Consider the following 9,302-nt stretch of genomic DNA (forward strand, 5'->3'; position numbering starts at 1 on the left):
ATCAAAAATCAATTAATTTTATATGTGTTGTTTTTAAATGCTTGGTGGTTCTTTGCGTAGTTAGATTTTTTATGATAGAAAATCTGGTGTACTAGGACCAGAAATCGACCCTGGTACTAACAAAATTAGCTGGATCGGCCATTGGATAATTAGGTTTATCCGCAGAACCGAACTCACTGAACCCGATTCCCGCACCCGGTATTCTAGGCTCCATAACTCAGGATCAGAGACACACATTATACAGATATTTTACATATATCGTAGCAAACTAAGTGCAAGTGCTGATTTAAGTACTGTTAAAAGAGATGGGTCTTCAGTCTGTCTTCAGTTCATTCCACCACTTCAGTGAAAGGACGGAAAAAAGTCTGGATGTTGGTCTTCCGTGCATCTTTAAGGATAGTGGGTCAAGCTGAGCCATGTTTGAAGTCTTGGTACAGATCAGGTTTTGACCATTGCTATCAAGTACGGGGTCCATTCTTAGCTTTGTAGGCTAGAATTTGATGCGGGCAATAACAGTGGAGTCTATTTAAATGCTACATAGAACCATTGCTATGGCCTAAAAGTTAGATAAGGGGACCAGAACACAGTTGATGGTTTGATCCCCTGGACCAGCAGGAAGTGGGGGGTGGAGGAAAGTAATGAATAGCTCCTCCCTCAACATTCCTGTCTGTGGTGCCCTTGAGCAAGGCACCTAACCCCCGATTGCTCCCCAGGCAACACTCTGACCACCACTCTGGGGGTGTGTTCTTACTGCCCCAAGTCACTAGTGTGTGAGTGTGTGTGTTAACTGTCATAGATGGGTTAAATTCTATTGCACCGCATTGTAATTTTGACTGTAATTTTGATTGTCTTTACAAAAGAACCCTTGAACAACTCCCTTTTTAGAGGATTGTAAAGGGTTTACTTCTGCTCAATCATTTATTCAAAGCAACAATGTTTACCCTTGTTTTAGGCTACTCTGCCTACCTCTGGTGCCTTGCAGTTTACACTTTGGCCCTAAATGGTCTCTGGTCTAGTTATGAGTCAGTGTGCTTTCCCAGAAATCACTCAGCTTTTCCAACACATACCCTCTAGCCTGAAAAACAAAAACATCTGAATATTGTGTTGGTTCAGAAGCCAGTACAGCAAGTGACATGCCCAGCAATAACGCTGGACTGGGTGGTGGTTATTTTCTTTCCAGTATCATAAAACTACAGTACCTGGCCAGTCACTGTTAGTGGAAATATGCCTGACAGGAACCGCAACCAAAAAACAACTACTGTGATGCACCATGATGTTAGCTTGGTATGGGATGTTGCCCTATTATGCCAGACATTTAACAAAACAGCACAGATACTCACTCACTGCTCATTTTATCAGGGAAACCAAACATATAGATGCTCTTTTTAAGCTTACAGTAACTGACTGTAGCCCATCTGTTGATTCATCAGTTTATTAGCCCCCCTGGACTCCATCTATCAATGGAAAGGGACCACTATCTAGAACAACCACTGACCAGCACAGCAGTAAAGCTGCATCAAGAATCAGGAGAGGACAGTGTAAAAAATCTAATTATTGTTTTAACTTGTTTAGCACTATTCGTTTTCTATGTGTTGTTTTTAAATGCTTGGTGGTTCCTTGCCTAGTTAAATAGATTTTTTATGATAGAAAATCTGGTGTACTAGGACCAGAAATCGGCCCGATACTAACAATATTAGCTGGATCGGCCATTGGATAATTAGGCTGATCCGCAGAAGCGATCCATTCACTGAACCCGATTTCCGCACCCGGTATTCTAGGCTCCATAACTCAGGATCAGAGACACACATTATACAGATATTTTACATATATTGTAGCAAACAGCAAGATTTACCCTCAACCAGCGAGTAATCCAGCTTGGAAAAACAGCTAAAACCCAAACGCATGGCCTTCAGCTGCCTGCTCTGTTTACTTAACAGGCCCCAGCAGGGGACCTGTCACACACATGCAGACAGACACGGCCGAATACACACTTTGAGTCCAATTGTCCAAAATCCTACTTTAAAAAATATATATATTAAATATTAGTCAATTCCAGATTTAATCCCCGTCGCCATTTTAACAAGCCACAGCTTTGCTGTTTCTGCCGTTTTTCGGCGAGAGACTGAACTGCTCGGTTGGAGATTTGCGCCTATAACAGAGGACAGCCGAGACTGAGGGGACGGGGCAATGACGTCACTGCCACAGCTGGTCTTCCTTATGAGGAGATTCGAACATGTGCTGGTGTGTATAAGTGTAACATGCTAACATGTCATGGCCAGTTGTGACCCTACCTTAGCAGAAAGATTCATCAGACCAAACCCTTGTTCTATCAGTCCTCAACTGTGCAGTTTTGGTGCCCACTGCAGCCTTAACTTTGTGTTCTTGGCAGACAGAGGAGGAACCAGATGTGGTCTTCTGCTGTTTTAGGCCATCTGCCTCAAAGTGCGACAGGCTATTCTGCTTGAACAGAGTGCTTGTCTGAGTTACCCCAGTCTAGCCATTCTCCTTTCATCTCTCTGTCCACAGACCGTGCTGGATGCTTTTTCGTTTTTGCACCATTCTGAGTAAACTAGAGACTGTTGTGCTGAAAGTTCCAGAAGATCAGCAGTTCTAGAAATACTCCAGCCAGCCCTCTGGCACCCACAACCATGCTACGATCCTTGAACTCACTCTGATCCCATTTGTTTTCTATTCTGATGGTTGATGTGAACATTTTTGGGTTTATTACTAACAGAATACATGTGATCAGAGGAGGATGGTTCCCCCTTGTGAGTGTTGGTTTCTCTCAAGGGGGGGAGGGTGTTCCGTGCCACTGTCTCCTTTGGCTTGCTCACCAGGTTTTTGTTATGCTTATGTTTTATGATTAGTTGATCTCTTGTCCTGTTACTGATTTCTGCAAAGCTGCTTTGTGCCGTCACTTGTAAAAAAGCTCAATACAAATACATTGAACTAAATAGAACAGAGGAGTGTCACATAATCAGGACACCAAAAGATAAGAGTAAGCCGTTACAGCTACAGAAAAAAAAGTAAAAAAGTAGTTTCATTATAGTTACATTGTAAAAATGACATTGCAGCCTAATCCAGTGAGTGAGTATGAGTTGAGAGATGCTGTTGTTGTTGATGTTCGCCTTCCCCTGATGTGCAGGGAAAATTAGGTGTAAATTAGGCCCTTTGGCAGTAAATATTCTCTCAGCTTCAAAAGACTCCACATCAAATGTAAAGAAACACTTGAAGGTAAGAAACTCGCAATTGAAACCATGTAAACACAGGCTAGGACTGCCTTTGCCTTTGTGTTTCTGAGGAAGATTTTGATAATAGTTTTATAGATCAGAATTTGCTAATTGTATTGATCAGAATAACATGAAAGCTCTTATTAAGTCTTATTTATAAGCTTGTTGACATAATGAAAAAGCTTACAGCCCTTTAAACTGCCCTACTACAAAAGAAACAGCAAACAAGACCAGCGTAAAGCAGTTTAGACTGAATTGAGCACTTTAGATGAATATGGAATTTTTTGCTGGTCTAAGCAGTTTGTTTGGGACTGATATAATCATCAGAAATACCTGGAATAAACTTATTTCACATTTTTTATACATTAACTTAACTTACTTAACGATTTGTTTTTCTTTTCCTGTGAAGTTCCCATTTTACTGTCCCATTTTAATGTGGACAGGAGATTTTGTGTATTTGGTGTAGACAAACAGGATGGTCATATTATATATATATATATAAATACACACACACACACACACACACTCACACACATATATATATATATAACATTTATTATTATATTTATTGATTTTCATTATTTACATACTTTTTTCCTTTTGTCTTTGTTTGAATAAAAGTCAGAAAATACAAGTAATCCGAATGTAACTGGAAGTAATCAGATTACATTGCTTTGATATAGCAATTATATTATAATTACAGTGACAGTCAATAATCTGTGACTAAATTTGCAAAGCAACCCTCCCAACCCTGGATGTATTGATGTATGCACTGAACTGCTGTAACATGACTGGCTGAGTAGATACTTGTGTGAATGAGAGGGTGTACAGGTCTTCCTAACTAATCGCTCGGTGGTTATATATGGTAGATTCACCTGATAAAATGAGTACGAGTGTCTTGTGGCGTTTTTGATTTTATGTACACCCTTCATATAGAGCATTTTCAACCAGCCATGATGCCAAAGCAGCTGAGAGTGTCAAGAAAAACCTCCCTATGAACTTGAGGAGCAAACACTACAGGAACAGATTCAAAAGAAGAGTGGAATGAAGACACTGTGAGTAGCTCAGGTTTACAAGGCTGATTAAACAGAGCCTGTTATGTCATAAGTCATCATGTCATATTGCATATTATGGCCTACCTCGTATCTCTCCTGCAAAAAAAAAAAAAAAAAAGGCACACTTTAGAATAACATCCCAGCTGTTTCAGGTCTGAGACTTAGACAAACTGTAGCCAGAGACTAGGTGGTAATAGCAGACCCATATAAACTGCTGATTCCTATAAACACTACCTCCATACTGGCTGTACAAAGCAAGCATGAACATTTTACAGCAAAAGTCCTGGATTCCACTGGCACTGTTTGAGTTACTGCTGCCCGTACTCTAACGTAAACCAGACTTTTACAAGAACAGGTTCTCCACTCTGTGTTTGGCCTTTCTCCCACAGTTACAGTCCGGCCGCACACATTCCTCCACCCGGTCTGGAGCTGCACAGGCTTTCATTTTCCAGGCTGGAGCACCTGAACTTTAATTAAATGGCAGCGCTCCGGTGAACAAAGTGATGGGTGAGCGAGAGGGAGGGAGGGAAAGAGGTAGGGAGGGTGGGAGGAAGACAGAGAGGGAGGGAGAGTGTAAGTAAAGGAGACAGAGAGAGAGAGAGAGAGAGAGAGAGAGAGAGAGAGAGAGAGAGAGAGAGAGCGAGCACACAGGTGTTTTCCTTTCATTCTGCTTGGCCACCTGGAGCAGGCGTCTTACTGACTAACTGAGCTATAACACACACACACACACACACACACAAACCAACTGACCATCTAATACCAATGTGATGAATACAAGAAAACTAAAGGTCACTGTTAGGATTAGAAGCCAGATATACATATATGAGGGGCAGTGGTGGCTCAGCGGTTAGAGCTCCGGGCTATTGATGACGAGGTTGTGGGTTCGATACCCGGGCTCGACAAGCTGCCACTGTTGGGTCCTTGAGCAAGGCCCTTCAACCTCTCTGCTCTGCTCTGGAGTTGGCTGCTCACCACTCTGGACGTGTGTGTGCGCCCACTGCCCCTAGTTCACTAGTGTGTGTGTGTGTTCACTACCACAGATGTAGTACATTTTGCTGTATATAGTACAGTGACAAGTACAGTATGTGCACCTTCACCTTCAGATTATGCTTACCAATGATTGCTGTTAACTCCCCTCCCCTCATGGGCAATCAACAAGTCACTGGCCTTAGAGCAACACTGTCATCAGCTTGCTGGTTATGCACAAGCGGAGGACCCCCCCCCCAATGTGGAGACCTGTGCTAGAACAAGCTGAAAAATCATAGTTTTTTATACCTGAGGTTTTTTTCAGATTTCATTAGTGATTCAGAATATATTGACCTTCACTCTCCAGTATTTTGGTCTTTCCTCATTAAGAGGTTTAAGCCTAGTCTCGTATAAATGGGTTATTTTCACCATATCACCCAGTTATACAACAAAACACTCTACTGCTTCGCCTGTTCTAGAGAGCACGAACCGTCTTGTATCGGCGCTGTCTGCACCCCCATCTGTCTGACACGTGTTGACCTCTGACCTCCATCCTCCTGTGCATTCGGTGGAAGTGGACAGGGGTCAGTTGACTGTTTAGCTTCAGAAGTCTGGAGTTGGTCTGTTAACTCCACCAAACTCTCATTCACTCATAAGCGACAAAACATTCCACCCAGCGGAAGATGGAGAGAAGAAGGGAGCAGCAGATCTATGAAGAAGAAAACAGAGGAAGCGGCGTACGCCCGTCACATATTTACTTGAAAGGAAAGAGAGAGAGCTGACAGAGAGAGAGAGAGAGACTTCTTTTTCTCTTTCTCTAGAGTGGTCGTGTCAATTCATTAGTCCACTTCATTGAGCCCTGGGCCAAAGTGACTTCCTGGTCACCAAGGAGCTCTTTTAGGGGGCTGAGAATAGAGCACCGGTTGTCGTGGAAACGCCCAACCAATTATGCTCAGCTCGGCCTCTTCTAGTAAATCTCATTGTAAGGCCTTGTGTTGCTGTGGGGCATCAAACACTCACACACACACATACACACACACACACACAGACTTGGAATCTTTGTGAAGTAATCATTAAGATACTGGACTCCATTAATGTTACAGGTAAAAGTCATAACCTCTTGAACTCTAAGAACCTGTCGATTACTTCAGTTCAGTTCTGTCAGTATCAATGTTTTGCACAAATCACAAAAAGTTTGTTATTTTTTTTGCTGTCCAGCAGCTTGTTTTCATCACAGTTTTTGTAATGACCTCCTTTCTTGCAAAAGACTTGTTTGCTTAAAATTGCAGTAAGCGACGTTAATTCACCACACTTTTCCACAAGTATCTCCTCATAGTTTTGAATTCAGTCTTCACCTTTTGAACCCTAGGTTAATTATTCTGTTATTAATCATAATGCAGAACAATTCTATGACGTGTTTGGTAAGATTTGGGCATATTTTGCCCACATGGTTCTATGTCTAATATGAGAGTATTGAAGTTGTGATGATGATAAACTAAAGGGTGGGATATGTACAGGGTTTAAGGAGTTAATACATCCCACCCAGCCAGCACAGCCATGTGGGCTCACATGAGTGGAACATGGGCTAAGTGGGTTCCAGGTGGGCATGGGCTCTGAGGGGGTTTGTAGGCCCCATGTGCATTGTATGACCCAGATGGGACCCTCGTTAAACCCCTCCTAGTCCCATCACTGACTCTAGTGGGCATCTATAAATGGGGCGAACATGGATTATTAGCAGTAGTCCTGTCAAGTTTTTAAGTTCTTATTCTTATTATTGTTTTATTACTCCACCCATTTTGTTGTCCAGGCTGCAATTTTTGAGATATCGACAACTTTAAATTGGGACACATTACATAATCGCTGTCCAATGAAAAACATGTCTCACCAAGTAATTTGGATTACTTCTATTGGTCTATTCAGGAAGTATTTACACAGTTTACAGAGCAGCTACAAGGTTCAAATCATAGAGAAAACTAAAAATGAAGATATTTTTCTAACGTTTTTCATTAGACAGAAGCATCAAACAGATTTTGGACAGGTCCAACAGCATTCGAACAGGAAGTGTCAGAACAAAACTATTGTGGCCAAAACACTCCAATAGGAATGCATGGAAATGTGTCCTTAAACTTTTAACCAGAAATTCAAAATTCTCTACAGGACACACTTTTTAAGCTACAAACACCAAATTTGGCAGCTGCACCACTGTCCCACCCCAATATTTAGTATACATGATGAAAAATCATGCAAACTGTAGGAGTTAGTGCTGAAAGTCTAGACCCACTGGTGGCTCCTAGTCATCTAACCTCTTAAACTCTCTGACTTTTATTGTAGCTTATGGATTATTATGGAGTAAACATATAGAAAACATATAGCATTTTTAGGCAGACTCTGCCAGAAAGGAACCTTCATGAGTTCTAGATCACAATCCCAAAATAAGCAAACTGCAATAATAGTAGCTGGAATTTAAACTTTATTTAAATCCCATTTCCTGCACACACAGAGCTGTGAGGAGTCTTTGGGTGATGGTAGACAGTAAGATGGCTGGATAAAGTTCAGTGAAGAGGTAAGACAGGGGTGTTGTGTCTACCACAGTTCCGGTGGAGCACAACCTCAATACACACTCTAAAAACCCGCAGGCTGGGCCTGGGAGGGGCGACGTGAGCAGGCAAACCTGAGACACAGATTTGCAGAGATAACACGCAGAGAGCAGTCTCTATATCTGTCCTGGGCCATGTGTTTGTGTGTGTGTGTGTGTGTGTGCATATATATGTAAATATCCAAGGAAACTCGGATTCATTAATCCTCTTTAAACAAGGGTTCTTTGGAGCAATGCCATAAAAATAACCCCTTTTGGTTCCATGCATCCATTACATCCATCTTATCTGCTTCCTGGTCGGGGTTGTGGGGGGTCCGGAGTCTACACTAAATTTTTGGGCGCAAGGCAGGAATACCCCCTGGACAAGGCGCCAGTCCTTCACCATCCATTAACTTACACAATCCCACCTAGGGGCAATTTAGCATGGCCAATCCACCTACTGTTTTTGTGAGATGGGAGAAAACCAGAGCGCCTGGAGAAAAATAGATTTCCAGTTTTAATTGAGTTTCTTAAATTCCTAAAAGTCCATTCTGACTTTCTGGCACCTTTATTGTTAAGAGTGTATGCTTGCCCTGCCCCCCGCACTTCTGACCCAACTAATTAACACATTAGCAAGTCCCTACTGAGATAGAGTGGGTGTGTCAATGCAGGGGAGACACAAAAATGTGAGGGCTGTGAGCCCCCAGGGACCAGGGTTGGGGATCACTGCACTGCACTGTTCACTGTATCCTAAAACGCCTCTTTTATTATAACTTCAAATGTAGTCAGTTTGTGTAGTTGATTTGCGATGATGGCATGCTTAAGAATCTGAGCCACTTTGAGAAGAGCCGGGTGTTTCCGGTATGCAGTTACCGGACACAACCAGTGAACTGCAACAGGGTCATGGGTGGAAATGTACGTCTGGTCTGATCCCACAGAGAAGCTGAACTGAAGCTCAAACGGCTGAAGACGTTACTGCTGGCTATGTCTTGAGGAGTCATTGTTTTGACAGGTCAAAGATTCCTTGGAGGCACGAGGGGGACCTACACAATATTAGGCATGTGGCTTTAATGTTCTTGCTAATTGGTGTGTTCATATAGTTTATGGCACAATTACATTGAACTAACTGTAAACAACCAATTGTAATGTAGTGTAAAAGAGTTAAATACATATAATGATACATTATATTAGAAGACATACAGACGTGTCGAGCAGAGCAAAGCGAAACTACAGACTGCCTGAGGTCGAGTCATATTTGCAGGAATGACAGACATGACAGTGAACTGGAAACAGACAGAGGGATTGAAGTACCAGAGAGATGAATGACAGTAAAACAACACACGGCTGGCATATGTTTTGTGTGCAGCTCCAGCACACAGGAACACCTGCAGCATCTGTCAGACGCTTCACTCCACACTGACCTCAGCATGAAGTCATCTCCGGATGCATCTCGACACCTCTTACTCCACTGGAGTA

The sequence above is a fragment of the Salminus brasiliensis genome, chromosome 14 (genome assembly GCF_030463535.1).
Source record: "Salminus brasiliensis chromosome 14, fSalBra1.hap2, whole genome shotgun sequence".
In the NCBI taxonomy this organism is placed as follows: Eukaryota; Metazoa; Chordata; class Actinopteri; order Characiformes; family Bryconidae; genus Salminus; species Salminus brasiliensis.